The following is a 23,708-nucleotide window of genomic DNA, read 5'->3' as shown; positions in this document are numbered from 1 at the left end:
GGAATTTTCTGGAGAATTCAGGAAAGGAGGGACACAACCCTTCATGGCTTTGTTGGATATGGGTGCTATCGTACTTGGTCTAGTGGGGAGAAGGGACATACAAATTCAACTTTGGGTCTAGGTAAAGTGACCAGTGAGGATGTTAAATATAACTTTATTGCTAAATATAACTTTGAGCTCGATCTGATAACACTGTAGTCATGGCTTCCACTATGAACGTATTATTGGAATAGACATCCTGTGCCCTTGTAATTCCTCATGCAAATGCCAGAGGAGATACACCCATTCAGGACATGCTAAAGAGAGAGAAGTAGTCGTGTGATCTGTAAAACAATCCCCAACCCATCTCCTTGTCCTATGTCTATGAAGCACCTGGCCATTGACAATTGAATACTGTGCTCCTGGAAAACAGTTACGGTTTCTCCATCTTACTGTATTCCTGGCAGTGGCTTACTGCAAAGAACCACCTTTCCCTGTATGGCTTTGTTCACATGTGACAAAGCTGGACCCAGACCTCCAAATTCCCATTGTTTGTCTCATAAATGGTTAGTTGAACTGTTTGTCCCCACAGACCAATCTGGACAAAATGCCCTGAAAGGACCTAATCAAACTTTAGGCTTCTCCCCTCACAGACCCCTGAACTTTAACCCACCCTCAGTCTGAACCTGCACTGGAATGTGGAATAGTATGTCCTCAGACACTTCCTGAAAATTAACTAACCACTAAAAAAGACTTCCACTTATCAACCATCCCCTTATATCCATCTGATCTTTGAGACAGTTGGAGATCTTATGGTCAGAGCAGTCTCATTGCCACAATATTTTCCAATAAAGTTTTTCTGTACCTAAGTGTGGATTCGTTTGTACTTGATAACACTTGTGTAGGAAAAAAAAAACTCATCTTCTCTCATCCCATACCCCCAGAGGCTAAGGCTGGGGCAAAGGGGGCTGAGGCACTCATTCACTGTGAAGTAATAAATCTCTCAGAACATCTTATGTGTACATTTAGGATAAAATTCATAAAGAAAATATTAATAGTAAATATTAAAACCCCAACCCTATGAAATGTAAATAACTCAGGGATGAAAGAAGAAATTATAATGGAGATTAGGACATAATTCAGAACTTAATGAAAATATTATGCACAGAAACATGGGGAGAGCAATAGATGTGCAAGGGAGGTGACCTTGCAGCAGGTAATAAATCATTAATCAAGATGTCTTCAGTGTCTGAGCCTCCCAGCTTTAAAAAGGAACCACCCAAAGAGACAGACTTTGAAAACCCAGGGCGCAGAGGTCCATACAACAACCTTATTTCAAGTTGTGAACCCAGAGCTCTTCATTAAGCCTAACCTGTAATGGCTTTTGGATTCGCATGGCTTACATTGGTTATCTACATGCAACACAAGAGAATACGAAGAACCTTTCTGAAGCTATTGATAGTGAGGGATACAGTTTTATAAGGAGGAAAACCTCTCAATGGGATTAATAGTGCTGGATACAGCAGATGGAGCTTTACTGAGGGCTCTGAAAGCTTCAGATGAAAGATAATGTGTAGTGTCATGCTTCTTGGCCTAGAATGTGTTCATGAGGAAAGAGAGCAGTTGCAATCAGGTCACGAGAGTAAATTTTAAATTTCTTCCTTGCGAAGCTGCAGCCCTTACCTCAGTCTCCACAAAAAGAGCTTCTCCTCGCATAACAGTGCCGTGAAATCGAAGTTGTTTTTGCTAATTATTAAGTTCTATGTAATAAAAGCACTCAGTGTTGTTAAAAAACAAATAAAAACTTGTGACATTCTTCTAAGCATTTAGGAGAAAATGCAAGTATTACCTTCCTTGCTTATATTAGGGAAAAAAAAAGAGGCTGATAATTCATGAGCTAAGCTTCCAGTTGAAAGAAGGAAGGAAATAAAGGCAATGGAAGAAATAAGAAAACAACCATACCATGAGAAAATAAGAAAAGCTCAAAGTTGGGCTTGAAAAAGTAATAAAATTGACACCTTCTGCAAGTTTGGTCAAAGAAAAAAGAGAGATGATATAAATATACAATATGAAGGGTTAAAGTCATATGCATTGTTTAAAAAAAATTTTTTTAAGATTTTTATTCATTTATTTGAGAGAGTGAGAATGAGACCACAGAGGGAGAGGGAGAAGCAGACCCCCAGCTGAGCAAGGAGCCGGATACAGGCTCTATCCCAGGACCCTAAGATCATGACCTGAGCCAAAAGCAGACACTTAACTGACTGAGCAACCCAGGCACCCACATTGATTTTCAAATGAGAAAATTTGAGTACTGTTATATGAAGAAATTTGAAAATTTTTGATAAAAAGGACATTCCTAGAAAAAAAAATGTAACAAACAGGCTCAAGGAAATATATAAATCATGGTCATACAATCTTTAAAAAAATAGTCAGAAGTCTTCTCAATGAATAAAGCACTAAGTCTAGAGAGTTTTATTAGTGAGTTTTGTTAAACATTCAGAGGGCAACATTCTAATTTCACACAAAGCTCATTGTCAAAATTTCATGGACAGCACAGAAATTAAAACCAATCTTGCTCATGAATACGCAAAAATACTAGCAAATTAAAAGCCATTACATATTAAAAATGGAATATATCACAAATTTATGTTTAATTCCAGGGATACATGGCAGTTTTATCTTTATAAATTACTTTATATTTTTATGAATGCTAATAAGATGCTTACCATTTTTTTCTTAATTGTACCTTAAAATTGGGATTTTGATTTTGTTTTTGTTCAATGGGATTTTGTTTTTCCTTCCTTATGGTAACATAAAATGGTATGCTTTACAATTGCCAGAATTTTTGATTTGATTAAAAATAGTAATTTGTCACAGTAGGTTAAAATCGGAATCATATGATCATGTAACTTGTTGATAAAATTCAACGTCTATTTGTGAAAAAAAACTTTTGGCAAAGGAGAAACAATTTTTAAAATATGAAGGGTGTCTTACAAAATACAGTGAACATCATATTTTTTTTTTAAAGAATTTTGTTTATTTTATTTTTTTTTTTTAAAGATTTTTATTTATTTATTTATTTGACAGAGAGAGAGATCACAAGTAGAGAGGCAGGCAGAGAGAGAGAGGGAAGCAGGCTCCCTGCTGAGCAGAGAGCCCGATGCGGGACCCGATCCCAGGACCCTGAGATCATGACCTGAGCCGAAGGCAGCGGCTTAACCCACTGAGCCACCCAGGCGCCCCGTGAACATCATATTGAAAGGTCAAATGTTTTTCCTTTCAGTTTGAGAATAAGACAAGGATGATTGCTATAAACATATCTACACATTTTTGTGCTGATAGTCCTAAACAATCTGTCTAAGCATGAGAAGGAAATAAAAATTATAAGATTAAAAAAACGGAAACAAAATTATTATTATTTAAGGATGAAATAAGAACCTGGAGAGACAATCAAGAGGATTCCATAGATGAATTTTGGAATGGTTGTTGAATATAAAAACAATGTGCAACACACCAGCCACAAATGGTAGGGAAAAAAATACCTTTTTTTTTTTTTAAAGATTTTATTTATTTGAGAGACGGTGTGAGAGAGAGCACAAGCAGGGGGAAGGGCACAGGGAAAGAAGACTCCCCGATGAGTAGGGATCCCGATGTGGGACATGATCCCAGGACCCCGAGATCATGACCTGAGCCAAAGGCAGACACTTACCCCACTAAGCCACCCAGGCACCCCAGAAAAAATTAGTTCTAAAAATATCTTCCAGAGCCACCTCTGTTGTGCAGTTGGTTAAGTGTCCAGTTCTCAGTTTGGGCTCAGGTTATGATCTCAGGGTTATGGGATGGAGCCCCTGTCAGGCTCTAGGCTCAGCACAGAGTCTACTTGAGATTCTCCCTCTCCCCTTGCCCCTCCTGCTCTGTCTCTTTCTCTCTCTCTTTCTCTTTCTCAATAAATAAATAAAATCTTTCCATAGTATCAAAAATGATGTTTCAAAGAGTAAGTACAATTCAAATGTAAGACAAAAATGAAGGAAAACATTGGGCGCCTGGGTGGCTCAGTGGGTTAAGCCATTGCCTTCAGCTCAGGTCATGATCTCAGGGTCCTGGGATAGAGTCCCACATCGGGCTGTCTGCTCAGCAGGGAACCTGCTTCCCTCTCTCTCTCTCTGCTTGCCTCTCTGCCTACTTGTGATCTCTCTCTGTCAAATGAGTAAATAAAATCTTTTTAAAAAATTAAGGAACACATTCTAAAACTTAATTTTAAAACATTTTTAGAGACTGAAAGACAGTAATACTATCTTTATGAAACAGAAGAGTCAATATTGTAAATATGACAGTTTTCCATAACTGACTCATAGATTTAATACAAGTTTAACTAGGTTTCCAATTGAGATTTCTGTGGAAATTGACAAGTTATTTTAAAAATGTATTGAAAGTATAAATTGTCAATAAATATCAAGATATTCATGAGGAAAGATACCATAATGACAGAGCTTGCTTTAAGAGCGATTAACACAGGGGCACCTGGGTGGCTCAGCCGAGTTAAGTAGACTACCTTCGGCTCTGGTCATGATCCCAAGGGTCCTGGGATCAAGCCCTGCATTGAGCTGGCTGCTCAGTCTGCTGCTTTCTCTCCCTCTGCCACTTTCTTGCTCTATCTCAAATAAATAAAACCTTTAAAAAATAGTAATTAACAGAGCATATTAGTACAGGGATAGACAAATGGACCAATGGAAGAGAACAGAGATAGAATCTAACAGAAATCCACACAGATAGGAAAATTTGATCTTGATAGAGATGATGCTAAAAACCACTGGGGAAAGAACAGAAATGGTGCTGGAACACTGGTTATATATATGCCATATATTAAAGTCAATGACTATGGGGTTTCTTTTTGGGGTGATGAAAATGTTCTGGAATTAGTCATGACAGCTCTGTGAATATACTAAAAACACTGAATTGTGTACTGTAAAAAGATTAATTTCGTAGTATGTGAATTTTATCTTAATAAAACCATTATTTAAAAAATTCATGCCAGGTAGTTTAAAAACATATATAAAGGACAAATACCTAAAATGTTTTAGAATACATTACTAGGAAAATATTTTTAAGACTTCAGGATAGGAAAGCATTTTTAAAAATAGATACAAAAATTTCCCATCATAAAGGAAAATAACACAAAAATTACGGTAAGCAATATGTGTTAGACACTATTTCAAACTTACATATATTAACCAATTTAGGAAAGGTTAAATTGAACTGCATTAAAATTTAGACCTTCTGTTCATCAGAAAACTACATAAAGAGAGTGAAAATGCAAGCTCAACTTGGAAGCAGTTATTTGCAACACTTGTAACTGCACAAAGGATTAGTATCTAGATTAGATAAAGCCCTCTTAAGAAATAAGAACCAATAGGAAAAAGATGAACAACCCATTAAAAAAATTGCAAAATCGTCATTTCATAGTCGAGAAATGGCCATTAAAAAGGCAAAAATATTCTACCTCATCAGTAGTCAAAGAAATTTGAATCTGGCTTCTAGGTTTAGGAAGGTTTGCTTTTCAAGGTAGGAAGACAAGCATACTTATTTTTTAATTTAATGCTTTGCTAACTTGATTTATAAATTTTATACATTTAGACATGTGGTCCATAGGTTTCCATGTATTCTTGAACAAGGCTACATATGTTCAGGGCAGGCCTATAAATGTATGTTTATATAACTTAAAGAAAAGCAAGGAGATTCCAAAGACAAAATTTTTTTTTTTAAGATTTTATTTATTTATTTATTTGACACAGAGAGAGAGAGAGGTCACAAGTAGGCAGAGCAGCAGACAGAGGGATGGGAGGATGCAGGCTCCCTGATGAGCAGAGAGCCCAATTCGGGGCTCTATCCCAGGACCCTGAGATCATCACCTGAGCCAAAGGCAGAGGCTTAACCCACTGAGCCACCCAGGCACCCTGTAATAATATTCTTGAACTGAGAGGTATGTATTTACCAAAACAATATTTAATGCAAACTATATTTCCTTCCTTTCTTCCTTCCTTCCTTTCTTTCTTTCTTTCTTTCTTTCTTTCTTTCTTTCTTTCTTTCTTTCTTTCTTTCTTAGAGAAAGAGAGAGAGAACAAGAGAACAAGTACAAGCAGATGGGGAGGGGGAGAGGGAGAAGGAGAGAGGGAATCTTAAGCCCGCTCCATGCCCAGCATGGTGCTCGATCTCATGACCCTGAGATCATGACCTGAGTTGAAATTAAGAGTTTGACCAACTAGGGGATGCCTGGGTGGCTCAGTTGGTTAAGCCGTTGCCTTTGGCTCTGGTCATGATCCCGGGGTCCTGGGATCGAGTCCCGCATTGGGCTCCTTGCTCGGCGGGGTGCCTGCTTCTCTCCCTGCCTCTGCCTGCCTCTCTGCCTGATTGTGTGTACTCTCTCTCTCTCTCTCTCTTTCTCTGGCAAATAAAATCTTTAAAAAAAAAAAAAGAGTTTCACCAACTAAGCTACCCAGGTGCCCCTAATGCAAGCTACATCTAAAGGTCATGTTTTCTATAATGAGGTATAAAGCAGGACAGTTTTAAGCAGCATAATTATATTGTTTCATCTGGTTTTTGTTGTTGGTTTGTTTTTGTTTTTTTTTTTTCAGAGAGAGCATGCATGCACACGAGTGAGGGAGGGGAAGGGCAGAGGGAAGGGGGAGAGAGAATCTTTTTTTTTTTTTTAAGATTTTATTTATTTAACAGAGAACAGAGAGAGAGAGAGAGAGAGAGGAGAGAGAGACATCTAGAGAAGGAACACAAGCAAGGAGAGTGGGAGAGGGAGAAGCAGGGTCCCCTGAGCAGGGAGCCCAACATGCAGCTTGATTCTAGGATCCTAGGATCATGACCTGAGTAATGACTGAGCCACTCAGGTGTCCCTCTTCTGTGTTTGAATTTAGGCAAAACTGGTTTGCTCTTAACTATTACAGATCCTGCTGGAAGAGGCTTCCTCCACAGGACTGACCCACCTTCTGTCCGCCATACTCCTTCTCCGAAGTTCAACAGTAAGTAGGATTTAGAAAGATAAACTCCCTGTTACCACACTCCTGCTCCTCATCCTGTCTCTGCCTATTTAGGGTTCTCATTTTTTTTTCTTTCTGGTTGCTGAAGGAAGGCCTCAGATGGTAGGAGTCTTCATTAAGGCCCTGATGCAGCCGTTTGGAGCTTCCGAGACCGAAGAGCAGTATTTCACCACGAGAGGGCAGTTTGACCCTGACTTTTGGTTCTATTCACGCCGTAGTTGGAGAGGATATTTTGTGACCCAGAAGGATACCTGGGGATTAGCTAGTTTGGTAGCAGGAGCTACATGTGTGTGTTTGTGTGTGTGCGTGTGTGTGTGTGTGTGTGTGTGTTAGACAGGGCACACATTAGGAATCGCTACATCCTAGCTGAAGGGCAGCCCCATATGGCAAAGCAATGTAAAAACCACTTAAGCATTGCCACTTCCTAGCTGTGTGACCTTGGGCAGGTTACCTGTGTCTCAGCACAATTATAAAATATAATATTTTATATTATATACAAGGATAATATTACTAATTACCTCATGGGATTGTTATCAAGAGTAAATGAATTTATATATGTGCAGTAGTCCAGCATCATCCTCTAGGACATATAGGTTTTTGTAGGAGCCAGACTAGTGAATTATATAAGGATGTGGTGGATCACAGTCCCTGTATCTCTCATGTCTTTAAGGGGGGCTTTAATTTCTGTCATAGTTCCATGCAATATTGTTTTTTTATTTACAATATTTATAATGACATTTTATAATATTTTTTCAAACTTTTACAATATTTGTTTTTATTTATAATATCACATTAATTTAGTTTATTATCTTGGCCAAGGCAGAGTGGGAGGGATGGTTTCAGAGTTCCCACTTCCATAGCTCTTATGCTATGGTCTGAAAAACTAATGTGAGAGTCCTCACTATAAAGTTTAGTGATGGGGAAAATGATCACTGGATGAGTCATGGAACCGATGGACCTACTATGTGTGAGATCTTGGCCAGGACACCATTTATTATTTATTATGAACATCCCCAATAGGGGACCATCATAATCTTTGGATTCCCAGGTATTAATGTCAAATCAGATCCTAGAGCCAGCGCTCCTCAAGATGCCTTCGTATTTCTCTTTCCCTTACAGACAGTGACCTGAATACATGCCCACAGGTCCCTTTGGCATGGGTTTGGGAGAATTATCATAAACATTTGCTATGGTGTTATATGGTTTTCTCCTGGGAGCTCCACATAAAATCAATAGGTTCTGAACCTGAAAGGGGGCTCAGGTTTGGAAATAGGGAAGAGACCATGACTTTCTCTTGAGACAGGTATTCTCAGGAGTTTCATCATCCATCCTTGGTTTCTTTTTGATTGTATTGATTGAGCAGTGCTTACTATCTCTCTTGCTCTTAAGGACTGATGCTTTCTTAGCAATCTCCATAGTTCTCTGAGTCCATACTAGTCACCCTGACTTTGCAGCTCATTGGGAATAATTGAGCTCATCTTGCTTCTGATGGTTAAGCACAGCCACATGGTCCTTGCTTTTTAAGGATCGTATCATTCCCATTCTATTCGGAAGCCTGGTGTGGTGCCAGGGTCTCCTGCCATCAGCCTTGGCCGCTGCTGTGCTAGCTCTTCTCAACTCTCACAAGAGCTGATTGTTACATTTTTTAAGAATATTATGAGCTACTTGTTAAACAGAAGATGTTAAATGTAGGACAGGAGGATTATCCTATATTGATAAGCTCTTCCCTGTCCAACTTTATGTTCTATCTTCTAGATTCTGTAGTCTCCTGTCATGTCCCAGTCCCATGAATACTTTCTCAGCTCCTGCCAGTATACCTTCGTTAGGTCCTATAGCACCTTCTCCTCCTCAGAAGGCCTTGCACCTCCTCAGCTGTGTCAGATCGTGATTGACACTAGGTTATTATCTGGTAGCGGGGATATGAGGTGTGGTGGTATCCTGGAAAAAGGTGGATGGGGATGGCATTTACCCCACAAAGCAGAGATTCTACATCACCTTCCAGGGAGTAGGTAGAGCTAGCGTTCAATGGGCAAGAGTGAGCCACTTGTGCGGGACCTGAAGAATTTGAGGATTTAAGATTTTTGAGTGCTTTAGCCACAAAATCCCCATTCTCAGTCTTAAGATCATTCCCTCCTAATCAATGCCCTGACCTTGGTAAAGCTGACTTGCCTGGGTTGAGAATCAAATATTTCTGGAGCTTCACTTATCTTATAAATAAAGGCTGAATCTGATTTTCACCTTCTGCCTTTAGACTACAAGAGCTGAGTGACTACTATCAAGGAAGACTTCTGGCTTTTACGATTTGCCTAAATTGGTAATCAGTACATCTAACCTTTAATTTCCCCCCCCCCAATGCATTGATTGATAGCACTTAGCATCAACCATCATATTCCAGCCTCCCCCTTTTTTTATCAAATTATTCAGGTACAACTGATGATAATAAACTATACATATGGCTGGGAGATGACAAGTTTTGACATACACATACACTCATGAAACCATTATCAAGGTCAAGATAACATTTCCATCAACCCCACAAGTTTCCTCCTGAATCTTTTTAATTTATCCCTCTTTCTATCCCCATTTTCAGGTAACTTTTGATCTGTTTTTTTGTCACTATAGTTTGTATTTTCTAGAATTTTATATAAATGGAATCATACAGTATATAACTTTTTTGTCTGGTTTCTTCCGTTAAGAATAATGATTTTGAGACTTGTACATATTGTTGAGATTATCAGTAATCCATTCTTTTTTTTACCGTTGAATAGTATTCCATTTAATGGATATATCAAATGTGTTTATCCTCCCACCTGCTGATGATTATTTGGGCTGTTTTTAGGTTTGGTTTTTATGAATACAGCTTCTATATACAAATCTTTGTATGGACGTGCTTTAATTTTCCTTGAATAAATATCTAGGAGTGGAATGGCTGGAGTAATTTTTGGGTATGTATCTAAATTCTTAAGTAACTGCTAAAGTATTTTTCAAAGTTGTACCATTTTACTTTCTCATTGGCAATGTATGAGAGTTCCAGTTGTTCCACACCTTTGCCAACACTTAGTAAAGTCTTTTAACTTTAGCCATTCTAAGTAGATGTGTATTAGCAATGCCCAATACTTTCCTCATGCCCCTTCAAAATTCCTTCTTTTAGTCCCTCTCTGCAACTGTTTCCTGTCCACAGGCAACCACTAATCTGTTTTCTGTCACTATAGATGAGTTTGTATTTCCTAGAATTTTATATAAACGGAATCATACAGTCTGTATGTTGTATGACTTCTTTCACTTAGCATAATTATTTTGAGATACATCCATGTTGCAACATGTATCAATGGTTCATTCATTTTACTTCTGTGTGTTATTTGATTGTATGGATCTACCAGAGTTTACCAGTTCATCTGTTGATGGACGTTTAGATTTTTCTAATTTTTGTCCAAAACAAACAGTGCTATGAATATTTATGTACAAGTGTTTGTATGGACATATGCTTTCATTTCTCTTGGGTAAATATCTAGGAGTAGAATGACCGAATTGTATAACAGGGGTATATTTAACTTTTTAAAAGAATCTGCAAAACTGCTTTCAAAGTGGTTCCATGGAAGTAAGAATGAGAATCAAAATAAACATACAAAAAAACCACATTTAATCTGTCATTTCAGGGGAAAGGGAACATTTAACAATGAGTGAGAATATGTATCTGCATTTTGAAAGAAACTCTTCTGTATAAGACATTTGTATACATTAAGACATTGTACAAACATATAAGATGTTTTGATAACAGATGTCTTTTTTTTTAAGATTTTTTTTTATTTATTTGACAGACAGATCACAAGTAGGCAGAGAGGCAGGCAGAGAGAGACAGGAGGAGGTGGCAGGCTCCCTGCTGAGCAGAGAGCCCGATGCGGGACTAGATCCCAGGACCCTGAGATCATGACCTGAGCCGAAGGCAGAGGCTTTAACCACTGAGCCACCCAGGCACCCCGATAACAGATGTCTTAAAATATTTCCATCATTGTGGGATTTTTTTTTTTTGCCAAAAGTTATTTATGTCATCTATAAAACTTTAATATCTAAATACTTAGAATATATCTAAAATAAAACTATCTAATCTATTTTTAAATATTCCAAAAGCTTAGTTGTAAACCCATTTGTTTAAAATATGAAAATGCAGAAACTTTGACTGCTTGCAAGACAACTTACTGATATCTGGGAAAACAGAAATTTACTACATAAATGTCAATAGGCAGGTGGATTGATTTAGTAAATGCAGCTAACCCTTCAACTTGAATTCATAATTCTTTGCAAGATCTTTTTTTTTAGCTGTGTGAACCGTTCACACCAAATATTGAAATAAACTTAATTTGTAACCAGAACTTCATATCACTTTATCCTATGGTACCAAACCAAATTTTATAGAAACGAACTATTCAATTACATTTGTCTCATTGAAATTTCTTTGGTGAAGGCAAAGAAGTGTTTTACTTATAATAAAATGAGCTATTTTATTATGAATTGTATATATATCACATATAAAATTATGTATATATTATATTATATATAAATTATTATTCCATTTAAGAATAGTGTTTATTTCTATCTCATCCTTTCAAAATTTCTATCTTTGGAGGTGTGACCTATAATGTATAAAATATATTACTACAGCACTACCTATGTAGTTTATAAAGAAATAATTATGTCTATATCAGGAATATCAGCTCAACATTGCTTAGATGGGTGTCCGATTAAAAAGTTTGGGGATCACAGGCCTATGTGATGACATGTGAAAACAACCCATATACTTAAGTAAATATCAGGTCATCTCAGTGGCAACATTTAGTCAAAATATTTTTCTAGGAAGGTCTTCCTCTCAGAAAAACTTAGAAAACAGTACTTTTAATTCAGGTACTAATGTACTATGTTATTATTAGAGAATCATTTTTAAAGTGTGGCCCATGGACCCCTGGGTCTGCAAAGTCCAAACCATTTTCATAAAAATGCTGACATTACTCACCTTTTTCACTCTGTTGGCACTTGTACTGATGGGCAAAGGAAATGGTGGATAAAACTGCTAGAGCCTTAGCATGAATCAAGACCCTGGAACCAAACTAGTCATGATCTTCTTCATGGTCATACATTCACAGGAACAAAAAAATTACCCTAGTTCACTTAAGAATGCCCTCGATGAAGGAGTAAAACTTAATTTTATTGAATCTTGGCTTTCAAGTATACATCTTCTTATTACACTGTATGGCAAAAAATATGAAGCATACGTAGTGCACTTCTGCTGTGTATCCAAGTATTACGGTTGTATCAAGAGAAAAGAACTTACACAAGTTTTTTGACCTGTGAGCTCTACTAGCTGCTTTTTCCAGGGAGCATCACTTACTAATGACTAAGAGACAAACTATAGTTATTCAGACTTAATGTAACTTGAGAGAGACTGTCTCAAAAATGAATCAAGTAATCCTGTCACTTCAAGGAACACAACTGACAGTATTTGATACCAATGATTAAATTTGAGTTTTCAAGTGAAAATTAGAATGCTGGGGACAGCTGGGTGGCTCAAAGTGTTAAGCGTCTGCCTTTGGGTCAGGTCATGATCCCAGAGTCCTGGGATCGAGCCCTGTGGGGCTTCCCTGCTTGGCTCAGGGCCTGTTTCTTCCTCTCCCTCTGCCTGCTGCTATCCCTGCTTGTGCTTTCTCTGCAAATAAATAAGTAAAATCTTTAAAAAAACCCTCCCATTACTGATTAAAAAAATTAGAGTTCTGGAAATCTTGTATCTTCTGCATGAGCTTGATAGCTTTCCAACACAAACACTTTTCTTATATCTTTCTGATGAGATCAGTGGTGATATTAACAACTGTGATTTCTAAGATATTGTTTAATGAAATGTGCTAATATATGGAAGATCTGAGTAGCTCAGCAAACTAAATTTGCCCCAATTGGCCAAAATTTGATGTTACAAAATAACCTATGGATAAAATATCCATTCAAGTGCAATGAATTTTAATGTAATGCAGTTAAGAAAGTTCATTGATAATGATTTTGGATTCCACATGGAAACTGACTTTTAATAAACTGTCACTTATTGATTCTTAGTGTATTATCAAAGAGGAGTACTGATAATTATCTGAAAAGGCGATTAAAATACTTTTCCCTGTTCAAATTGCATATCCAGATTTTCTTCACACACTTGAACCAAAACAGCATGTTAGAATAGTTTGAATGCTGAAGCAGATATGACAATCCAGAATTTGCAAAATCTTTCTCTTCTCACTAATGTTTTTTGGAAAATACAGTTAATTTCCATAAAACCTGTATTATTCATATTAATGTATAATGGGTTTATTATTTTTATGGTAAAATAAATCAACACCTTACCAGCTTGTCAGTTTTAATAGATATAATCCACACGACCAAGAAGAGTTCCTCAGAATCTGATAATTTTTAAGAACATAAAGCGGTCTTGAGATGGAAAAGTTTGAGAAGTACTGTCTCGAAAGAAAGATAAGACATCAGGATCCCTTTACTTTGCTAAGATTGGTTAAGGGTAGAGGTAAATAAGATGTTTACATGAAATTGTGATGGGAGAGATACAACTATTAGTGGTTACATTTTTTTCTTTTTACTCTCTTCTCCTGTAGTTGAGGCCTGTTATGGCTTGGTATTTTATCTTGTTTTATCATGGCAGGAAGCATTCTGACAATATGGGGGAGCCTCTTAAGTCACAGAATCCTGCTGACGGTGAAAGTGGAGTGTTTCCTTGTCCATTATACAGACTATGTACATTCATCATGTTTACGTTTCAGACCCTGAAATGGCTAAAACTGGAAAATTCTTTTTAAGTTACAATGTTCTCTTTCCACAGCTAAACATTTAAGAAAACCCCTAGATACCATGATCATATCTATGATCTTGAAATTATTGTTCTCAACCCACAGTGGAAAAATTGCTTATTGAAGACAAGCCTTTTCCAAAGAAGAAGTCCAGTAAGAGATTGAATATGCACTTTAAGTTTGGAAGAGAGTTAAGTTTCACCCTGATGTAGTATGTCCTTTCAGACAGTGGCTTATTCTCAGTGCTTCAGCAAATAATGCAGAACAATAAATTTCTATCCTTCCGGAGAGCCCTGCTGGGAGAGATTTCTCCCTAACCCCGGCTGAGGCTCTCTTTATTTATTAGAGGGATTAAACTTAATTCCCTTGATTTGTACTTATTCTTTCTAACAATGGTTGATACATGGGAATTCAGAAAGACTTTTTCAGATTTGAGATGCAAGTTCAATGTCAGCCTTTTTTTTTTTTTTTTTTCCAGTTTGGCTAAATCAAAACAAAGGAATAGTTGTCAGCTAAAGCAGATCATGCAGAATGCAGGACTTATATAGTGACTGAGCATTGAATCTTACTCCCATGATTTTGTTGGAAATTTAACGGAGCCACTGAAAAATATCAGAAGCATCAGCTTTAAGTTCAATGGGTGTAAGTTAAGCTTAGGAAATGTAGAATCTTACTAGGCAGTCTCCTGATTATTGCTGCAAGAACTTCTTGGTTGAAAGATTATTGATACATACCTTTGAATAACTCTTCACTGTTTGGGAGACATAAGACATGATGATTTAGAGCATAGGCTCTGGGTTTGAACACTGACCATACCATTTAAAAGCCATATGACCTTGGTTAAGGTACATTACTACTCTGTGCCTCGGATATTGTATCATAAAATAAGAATAATCATAACCTACCATACAGAATTATTTGGTTGATCTGAACAATAAATGAAACATATATATGATGAAACTCAAAATTCTTAAGAGGTCTTTTTGTCCACTGAAGAAAAATACAGGATTTATATCACCAACTGCATTAGTCATTTTTATTTACCTTCTAGAAAAAGGGATAGGAGTGGCTGAGGTCCACCTTTCCTTTGAAGTCGTTTGAAGGGAAAAACTGGTTTCAGCTTGTTGACTCTTATTACAGTGCTAAAATACATACAGTCTTTTGTCAGCAGATATTTGAGAACCAAAACTTTTGCACTTAGGAGTATTGATTCATCTGTGAAATGTTAGTTTCTCTTAGTGAACTTCACCAAGGACATGAAATTCAATATCCTTATTTATAAATCTGATCTTTAAGCACACATAATTGTCCATGCTCAAAAAATATAAAATCTTACTCTAGCCTCACACAGTGTGTTATTCACAACTTCTCCTTTTTCCTTCTTAGTCTCTTACACATACATACATACACACACACACACACACACACACACACACGATAATAACATACTGATAACCATTGAGTGAATGTTCCCATTTCTATGAAATGTTGGGAATAGGCAAATCTATAAAGACAGAAAGCAGATTAGTGTTTGCCTAGGGCTGAGGGAATATGGGGGGATTGGAAGGTGATGGCTGAAGGTAATGAGATTTCTTTTTGAGGTAATGAAATGTTGTAGGATTGATTGTAGTGACAGATGCACACTTTGAATTGTATTGAATTGTATACTTTCAGTAGGTGAATTGCAACAGCTATTGAATTGTATACTTTCAGTAGGTGAATTGCATAGTATGTAAATTGTGTCTCAACGAAGCTGTTTAAAAAGCTAAGAGAGGGGGAACCTGGGTGGCTCAGTGGGTTAAAGCCTCTGCCTTTGGCTCAGGTCATGATCTCAGTGTCCTGGGATCAACCCCCTGCATTGGGCTCTCTGCTCAGCTGGGAGCCTCCTTCCCCCTCTCTCTCTGCCTGCCTCTCTGCCTACTTGTGATCTCTGCCTGTCAAATAAATAAATAAAATATTAAAAAAAAAAAAAAGAAAAGAAAACTAAGAGAAGGGAAAAATGGAATAATAATTTTGTGATACAAAACAAGGCAAGAAAGGAGAAATAAAGGAATAAAAACCAATGGACAAATAAAAAACCAGTAGAAATCGGATACAGTTAAAGTCAAACATTTCAATAATTACATTAACTTGGACTAAAGACTCTCTTTAAAAATATATATATGGAAATGCAAGAGCTGAGAATGAAGGAGGCAATCATGGAGGTAAAAGATTGGAACTGTAGACTATCATATATCAAGAATAACTTTAAAGCTACAATAAGACAGTATAATATTGGGGAAAGAACAGGCAAATAGAATGCTGAATTTAGAATAGATCTATGTAAATATAGTCATATGGTTTACAATCAGGAGCCTATTGGAATTCAGCAGGAGAAAGGATGGTCATTTCAATAAATGGTGCCAGATCAATTGGATATCTATATGGAAAAAAAATAACACTCATCTCCACTAAAAAATTACTTTGAGATGATCAAAGACCTGAAGATGTCCCCAATATAGCTTTTCAAGAAAACAAAGGAAAATATCCTCATGACCTTGGTCTAGACAAAAATACCTTAAACTATCCATAACAGCAAAGATTGACAAGTTATACTTCATTAAAGTTAAGAAATTCTATTTATCAAAAGATGGAATCAATTGAGTGGAAATATAAACCATAGGCCGAGAGAAGATATCTCCAATACACGTATCTGACAGAGAACTCATCCTAGATCATAAAAACTCCCACAATGATAAAAAAAAAAAAAGAACGAACCAACAACCCAATATTTTAAAAGGAGAAGAACTTTATACCTTACAGAAAGAAGATGTCCACATAGCCAGTGAATGTAAAGGGCTCTCATCATGCTTAAATATCAAAAAAGCAGATAAAAACTGTAATGAAATACCAAGGTTGAAATACCAGAATGGCAACACCAAGGTTTGGTGAGAATGTGGAGCAAGTGGAACTCTCCTACATTGCTTGTGGGTATGCAAATTTGTACAACCACTTTGAAAAATTCTTTTGGCAATATTTACTAGAGCCAAATGTGCATATATCTTGTGACCCAGTAGTTTCACTTTTGAGTATGACACCAACAGACATGAGTGCTATAACCATCAAAAGATAAGTATAAGAAGACTGTTCATAGAAACATTATTTCTAGTAGCTCCAACCTGGTAAAAACTCAAATGTCCATCATGAATTGAATAGATAAATAAGTTGTGAATGAATGATAAAGTGGTGCTACAATAATAATACTACTACAATAAACATGAGCAAACCAGTACTTCATAGCATGGATGAAATTTGTATGCAAAATACTGCAAGAGACCAGACATAAAGGAATATATACTATATAATACCATTTATATGACTTTCAAAACAGGTGGAACTAATCTGTGATAGAGTTCAGAACACTCATTATGTTTAGTGAGTATTTACAGAGAGGCATGAGGAAGGAAGCCTTCTGGGATGCTGGAAATGTTCTACATCTTTAGCTGATGCTTACATAACGGTGTGTATGTGTATCTATATGTATACTACATGTATATTACACATATTTAAACATTCATCAAGCTGCACATTTAAGATTTGTGCACTTAACTGTGTGTAAGTTATCTTAAAAGTAAATAAGCTGGTTAAGAGTTGTATCTATCTCTGTACCATTGCACAGAATGATGGTGAACAAAATAAACAATATTTGATCCAATAGGTATCAATGAGAATTCTTAGGTAGAACATGTGAATGGAACATGGAATTTAAGTAATACTTGGGTCAAAAATATGGAATAAAATCTAAAAAGTAATAGCATTCACAAGTACTTATTTACAGAAAAAGCAACAACTAGAAAATAGAAGAAATGTGGACAGGATTTGGGCTGGTGGCATTTCTTAAACTATGTCAGGCAGAATCCTATAGTCCTGAAAGTTGTTATGTTTTCTGGGAGGAAAATACCATGTTTGTTCCTCTCTGTGTGCAAGTCAGAGCAATAGAAACAACGCCAGGGGGGTGCCTGGGTGGCTCAGTGGGTTAAGCCTCTGCCTTCGGCTCAGGTCATGATCTCAGGGTCCTGGGATCGAGCCCCGCATCGGGCTCTCTGCTCGGCAGGGAGCCTGCTTCTTCGTCTCTCTCTGCCTGCCTCTCTGCCTGCTTATGATCTCTGTATGTCAAAATCTAAAAAATCTTAAAAAAAAAAAAAAAGAAAGAAAGAAAAAAAAAAAGAGAAAAAAGAAAAGAAGGAGAAGAAGAAGGAGAAGAAGAAGAAGAAACAACGTCAGGGTTTTCCAACCTTTAGCCTTGAAGACAGGGAACTGCCGGCCAAAGTGTTAGAAGGGCGGAAGGGGTGGAGGAGAAAGATGCTACCTGGATAACAATAACCGTGGGAAGATGCCCTCTCCTAAGGCTGGAGCAGAAGGGAGAGGGGTGTTGCCCAGGTCCCAGGAGCCCTGTGCGGCTGAGGCTTCCTGGGCACCACTGCTGCCCCCGCTGGGCTGGAGGTCGCGCAGCGGTCGCCTTTGCAGGAAGCCCGGCGTCACTCATGGTTCGGGGTTTTGGACGCCGAGTGCTGCTGCAGCTGCTGACTGTCCTCTGCCGCTGTGGCTGCCACTGCGCTGCTATGGCCGCAATCTGCCGCTGCCCGCAATGTCCCGCCACCGCTACTGCCCAAGCCCAAAGCACAAGAAGGAAAACAAAGGCTCTTCGCTCTCCCTGCTTCCTGACCTCTGGCCGGAGCCCTCAGCGCCCACACCTCCTCAGGAACCCGCGGAGGAGAGGGGCTGCCGTATGGAGGGGTCAGGCTTCCAGCCCCTGAGGCACGGGAAGGAGGATGACGTCGACTGGAACAGACGCAATACTCTGGTAAAGAATGGTCAAAGCTGAACTAAAACTAAATCTATTTTTCCGCTTCGGAATTTCCCTGGGGCGCCTGGGTGCCTCCGTCGGTTGAGCGACTGCCTTCGGCTCAGGTCATGGTCTCAGGTGGTGAGATCGAGCCTCGAGTCCCGCTCTCGCTTCTCAGCTGGAAGTCTGCTTCTCCAGTTCCCTCTGTCCTGCTTGTGCTCTATCTCTCTCTCTCTCTCTCTCAAATAAATAAATCTTTAAAAAAAAAAAAAAAATTCCCAAAACCTTTAATATGCTACCGTGCTTTGAGATTTTTCAAAAGGGAGTTATACTTTGTAATGCTTCTCCATTTTACATGACCGAAGACCTGTTTTTTCCCTCAACAGAACACATTTTTCCATCTCAAACTAGGACCTCAGAGGAGGATAAAAAACAGGGACAAGCAAAAATGCTATTGTTGCTGGAGTGTAATGAGGACATAGGAAGGTAGATTACATAAAAGATGCTTTCCTAATATAAATTATAAACACCGCAGAGGGACAAGTTAGAGAGGTAAGGCAAAGAATCCAAATGTACCACTATTCTGAAAATTAATTGTGTTCAAGGAATAACACTGACAAATCCTTACATGTCTTGGATTTTTTTTATAAGTCACTTATTGTTTTGGTCGCCTAGTACATGAATATCTTTTTTTTTTTTCAGGGTGACTCACAAGGGAGAAATAAAGAATGGAGGGCTCTGATTCATAACATGGAAGCTGAGAGGGAATGACAGTCTTTCTGGTTAACAATTAATTCTGGTAACGTCAGTATAGTTATTGTGTCCTCAGAGGTGCCATGCATTCGGGGGATGGGGGGAGGTGGTCAGAGGCAGCAGGTGCCAGCAGCACAGGTGAGGGTCTCCAGCGGGGTCAGCTCTAGGAAAGCATCCTACTCCCATGACTCTTTCAGCAGCATCTTGGCAGTGCTTTGTTCACTTCCATCCCTGCCCAAGTCTGTCTTTTCAGCGTTCTTGCCTAATGTGTGACCTTTAGCCCTTCGAAGAATTATTTTTCTCTTTCACTGGATTAGGCTTGTTTTCTTTATTTGCTGCCAAGAGTGCTGAAATATCCTTTGAAAGTAGAGAACGTCAAAGGGCAAACTAATATTCTAACTCATTTCTATCCCATGAGGAAGAAAAGATTGGTTCAGTGGGAGAAAACTGTATGAAATAATTGCATTCTATCAGAACAGATAGGTTTAGAAAAGAAGGCTTATGAAGATTCAAACACCATATGTACAAGGGAAAAAAAAGAAAAATTGAAAATAATAACTGCATAAATGTGAGTGAAAAGAAATAGGGGAGACATATAATGGGATGGCTGTAATAAGGTGCTCTCTGATGTAGAAGAAGGAGTAGGAGAATGAAAAGAAGGGAATCTGTCCCAACATAAAAGTGTGTGTAAGAAGAATGTAGGGGGTGCCCGAGTGGCTCAGTTGGTTAAACATCTGCCTTTGACTCAGGTCATGATCCTGGAGTCCTGGGATCGAGCCCCTCTTGGGCTCCCTGCTCAGCAAGGAGTCTGCTTCTCCCTTTGACCCTCCCACTTCTCATGTTCTTACTTTCTCTCTTTCTCTCTCTCTCGTTCTGTCAAACAAATAAATAAAATCTCTAAGGAAAAGATTTTATTTATTTATTTATTTGACAGAGAGAGAGAGAGAGAGAGTGAGAGAGGGAATACAAGCAGGCAGAGAGGGAGAAGCAGGCTTCCCGCCAAGCAGGGAGCCCAATGTGGGGCTCGATCCCAGAACCCTGGAATCATGACCTGAGCTGAAGGCAGACGCTTAACGACTGAGCCACCCAAATAAATAAAATCTTAAAAAAAAAGAAGAATGTAGATATTACGTTCCCCACCAGGACCCCATCTTCAGGGCCAATGTACTCCTTTCCAAGCTGCTGGGAATATTGGCTGTTGCTGGCTCACAGGCGCACTCAAGACTTGAAACTGCCCTTGGCTGCAGGGATTGATCTGACCCAAGTTTAAAGCTCTCCCAGGTGTTGCTAATGCAAGAATAAAAAAAACCTTGCCCCAATTTAGAATAGTTTTAGAGCAGCCTGTAGAAACCTGAGGCCTCAGTTATGACCACTTCTCCCACTGCCCAATCCCGCCCTCCTTACTTCTTTACAGGTGTATCTCCTGAGATCACTCTTTAGCAACTTCTTGTATGAGACTCCTCAGAAACTGTTTCCAGGGAGCCAATCTAAAGCAGAGTTTAAAGTCCAGAATAAGCGTAAGTTTGTGAATATTCTTAACAAAAATAGACTTCTAAGTCATGATCTGAATAAGAACAAAGGCTAGGTTCACATCCTGGGAAGGACAATATAATGTTAGATGAAGGCAGAACTCATGGACTACATGATCACTATGGTCCCTACCATATGTAGAGCTTTCTGATTATCATTTTACTCAATTTCTACTTTTCCCCTGGATTCTTTAGCTAGAAGGATAGAAAGTCTTCAATCTGTAAGTGGGAGAAAAATCACGGTAAAATGAAAGCTCGGTCCAATTAAGATAAGTAAGATGACAAGAGCATCCCATCGTATTTTTAAGTGAAATCACTCATGAAAAGAAGATAGATGTTCAATGGAAGAATGTGAGCCACAGCTGTCATCAGCTCTGTCATGTGAAAACAATTCCTCCTGGAGTAGGCGAGAATGAAGCCAAGAAGCTGAAAAAATTAGGGATGTCTGGGTTGCTCAGTCATTTGGGCACCTGCCTTTAGCTCAGGTCATGATCTCAGGATCCTGGGATTGAGTCCCACATCGGGCTCTCTGCTTAGCAGGGAGCCTGCTTCCTCCTCTCTCTGCCTGCCTCTCTGCCTACTTGTGATCTCTGTCTGTCAAATAAATAAAATCTTTAAAAAATATATAAACAAATCTTAAAAAAAAAAAAAAAAAAAAAGAAAAGAGGCTGAAAAAATTAGAGATAGGAACTAAGAGAGAGTCCTGGAGACTCAAGTTCATTGGTTATAGCTCCATCCCTGCCCTTTTCAATTACATGAATAAGTTCACTTTTTTTTTTCTCTCTTAATTGAGCTCCAGTTGGGTTTTTTCTCTTCAGTAAAATGGCCTGTAAAATAGTAAATTCACTGATGAGGATTCTGGTGCTCACTGATTTATAAGAAGTAAAAAGCAGATTTGGGTATCTGAGCCACGCATGTCTTTCTTTCTATCTGCCTCTGATGATCAGTAGTTCTCCATCAACCTAACATGTGCCAAAAGGTAGCAGAGTCCCGTGGGAGAATCCCCTGTGTAGATTTTATTACCGTTTCTAGTCATTTGCTCCTCTACCAGTAAGAACATACAGCCTTGTAGTGCTTCACTGTGTGTAAATAGGCAATTTCTGTGTATGAGGCCCACCATGGGGGTATTCTTAGGTTCAACTCAGCATTTAGATGTACAAAACTACCACCAGCCACTTTGGCATCAGATTCACTCAGAAAAACAACAACAACAACAACAACAACAAAACAAAAACGAGAACAGGAACCACAGTTTGCCAGTGGGACATCAACTCACACAGCTGCCCAGGATCAGCTCAAAAGCAGGAAGATGAGATCCACCTGGGTCAGGTACAGGAATCACTCTTAGAATCTTGTTCTCCAGTGGAGTCAATATCTCTTGTAACAACGTCAGAAACAGAGCTCCTAAATTCGCACGAGGACAAGCTACGTCCGACAGTGACCACACCCAGGGAAGCTAAAAGCTACACCGCCTCCAGCAGGTATCCATCTAAAGGGCATTTATAGTTCATCCCGGGTAAGATGCGATTTCCAGTCAGATTATTTCTATTATAAGCAATGTGGCTGAGGAATATTGCTAATACAGAACTCTAATCTGGGGAACAGAGGAACAGGGGAACAGAGCTAGTGAGATGAATAAAGGTCAAATTCCTTTTTTTTTTTTTTAGATTTTATTTATTCACCTGAGAGAGAGAGAGAGAGAGAGAGAGAGAATGCACCAGCAGGGGGCCGAGAGAGAAGCAGGCCCCCCTCTAAGCCAGGACCCCAATGTGGGGCTCCATGTGCGGTTCGATCCCAGGACCCTGGGATCATGACCTGAGCCAAAGGCAGACGTTTACCAACTGAGCCACCCAGGTACCCCATAAAGGTCAAATTCTAAAGCAGCAGAGAAAACATCTTGTTAACCCTTTATCCAAACTGCCACACCTGAGAGGGGGTTTGACCCTATGAACTTGCTCCCACCTATAGAATGAAAAAGGGTGACTCGTGCTTTTTTCAAGCAGAAGGCTTCTGAGCCATTGCGTTGTTCCACTTCTATCCTCCCTCTGCCAAGAGACAGGGGTGGGGGCAACACTTTTGGCCTATGAACCCAAACGAAGAAGACATTTGGAACGAAGCCATAAAACAGAGCTATGGCAGTATCTGGCAGATTTTGCAGCTGCCAGAAAACCTCCAAGATAGGTAAAGAGTTATCATTGTAGGCCATTGTTGGAAGAGTTGTTTGTCATTCCAGAATAACTTATTTCTGATTAATATATCCCTTTATTTTTTGACATTTTATTTTAAAATTTTAATTCCAGTGTAGTTAACAGTGTTCTATTAGTTTCAGGTGTACAATACAGTGATTCAACAATTTTATATACTACTCAGTGCTTATCAAGATACATGTACCCTTCATCCCCTTTGCCTGTTTCACCCATCCCCTCATCTACCTCCCATCTGGTAACCATCTGTTTATTCTCTATTTGTTGGTGTTCTCGATATGTAAGAGTGGTTTTGGCTTGTCTCTTTTTTCCCCTTTGCTTTCTTTCTTAAATTCCACATATGAGTGAAATCATATGGTATTTGTCTCTCTGACTGACTTATTTTGCTTAGCGTCATACTCTCTAGATCCAACCATGTTGCAAATGGCAACATTTCATTCTTTATGGCTGAATAATATTCCATCACCCGCACACCCCCCCCCCCAGCTTCTTTATCCATTTATTGATGGACATTTGGACTACTTCCATAATATGACTGT

General features: G+C 38.6%; 1 pseudogene; it reads left to right on the top strand.

The window, feature by feature from the left end:
- Nucleotides 1-1,189: 1,189 nt before the first annotated feature.
- LOC116866441 lies at nt 1,190-1,487 on the top strand (annotated as a pseudogene).
- Nucleotides 1,488-23,708: the final 22,221 nt, after the last annotated feature.

Source organism: Lontra canadensis, unplaced genomic scaffold (assembly GCF_010015895.1).
Source record: "Lontra canadensis isolate GAN:19392208 unplaced genomic scaffold, GSC_riverotter_1.0 scaffold9, whole genome shotgun sequence".
Lineage (NCBI taxonomy): Eukaryota > Metazoa > Chordata > Mammalia > Carnivora > Mustelidae > Lontra > Lontra canadensis.
Note: the sequence above shows the minus strand (reverse complement) of the source record. Positions and strands in the feature narration are given on the sequence as shown.